Source organism: Bison bison, unplaced genomic scaffold, assembly GCF_000754665.1.
Source record: "Bison bison bison isolate TAMUID 2011002044 unplaced genomic scaffold, Bison_UMD1.0 scf7180017860438, whole genome shotgun sequence".
Lineage (NCBI taxonomy): Eukaryota > Metazoa > Chordata > Mammalia > Artiodactyla > Bovidae > Bison > Bison bison.
This window is the reverse complement of record NW_011491010.1, coordinates 19,188-20,888: the sequence shown is the minus strand read 5'-3', so window position 1 is coordinate 20,888 and position 1,701 is coordinate 19,188.

Here is a 1,701-nt window from a genome sequence, read left to right as displayed (position 1 = left end):
ACATATGTCTCAATAACCATCACAATATTAAATGTAGATGCAATGGAACATGAAATTTAATAATTCTGGAGAGTTTCTTAAGTTTTGAAAAAACATGACTCTAAGCCATGAAGAAGTTAATTACTTCAAAGCTTATTGATTCATTCTGAAAACATAAATTTTTAAATATCTTAGTCATCCTAAGGTTCAGTTGGTGTCTTACATTATACATAATACAACTGCAACAGACCCATCAACTATGTATCACTGAAAATAGAAAACAATTATAATGTAAATATAAAATATCACACATTAATCACAATATGCTTTGCCATCAGTTTCACATTTATATATAAGTATAATGCACATAATCATTTTCTTTTAAATAAATTTTAGGTGCATTAAAAATGCATTATGCTTGCAGATATTGGCATTTTTAACAGCTGCTCAAACTGAAATCAAATTAGAAAAAAAAGTTAATATTCATTTTAATAGGAACACAGATGACTCAGTCTAGGAAAAGCCAATGATGAGTTGCTCTATTTTATACATTTAATGTAAATCTAATGTGTTGTCCTTCACATAGCAACATGATGCCATCATCAATAGAACATATGCTTTATGCTATTTTTCAAATGGTGATAATGAGTTTTTCTGAAGCAAATACAGTACACAACTGAATTTCACCAAATTCTATAGATGCCATAACTAGAGTAATTGAGTATATATTAATAGATTTAACTCTTTATGTTGTTGTTGTTGTTCAGTCATTAAATCGTGTCAGACTCTTTGAGACCCCATGGACTGGAGCCAGTCCAGGCTCTTCTGTCCATGGGATTTCCCAGACAAGAATATTGGAGTGGGTTGCCATTTCCTTCTGCAGGGGATCTTCCTGACCCAGGGATTGGACCCAAGTCTCCCTTATCTTCTGCATTACCAGGTGGTTCTTTACCACTGAGGCACCAGGGAAGCCCTTATATAGGACATATTTATTTCTTTATTCATTACTTTCATATGCTTGTAGCTTAACAAGATTTTGGGTGGATTAATTTGTTCATCAACATTGAATAAGAAATTACTATCTCTGCTGATTAAAAGTAAAATGTTTATTGGATATTCATAGGAATTGCAAGCTGTGGCACCAAATTATTATATGTATATCTATATATGTATATATGCAACAGAATTATGGGTGATCAAATAGCTTTCTATATGTTCTAAGTCTTCTACAAAGAGTATGCTTCTCTATCCATTTTTAAAATGTTGGGTTGCCTTCATACTTTTTATTTCACTCTGTACTCTCTTCTTTGTCATGTCCATTCGTGTTCAATGCTTCCATTTTCAAATGCCTCTTCTGACTTCAGATATACATCTCAAGCGCAGATCTCTTCTTTAATATTCAGCTTCATATATATATTTCTGCTTATCTGACATCTTCACTTGAATATTTATCAAAAGTGCCTCAAACACAACCTTCTTTAAACTGAACACACAACCAAAATTCCAAATTACATCCATTTTTATGACTCCCACTTGTGGTAAATTGTACACTCACAGAATTCCCAATCTCAGTAGACACTGCAGTCATGAATGTAGCTGTGCAGACCCTGGATGTAAGCCGGTATTTTTGACACTATGTTCTCCTACATGAGCCATGTGCCAACAAGCACATGAGTCCTGCAAATTGTACCTACACACAGCTTTCTAATCTATCCAAATTTC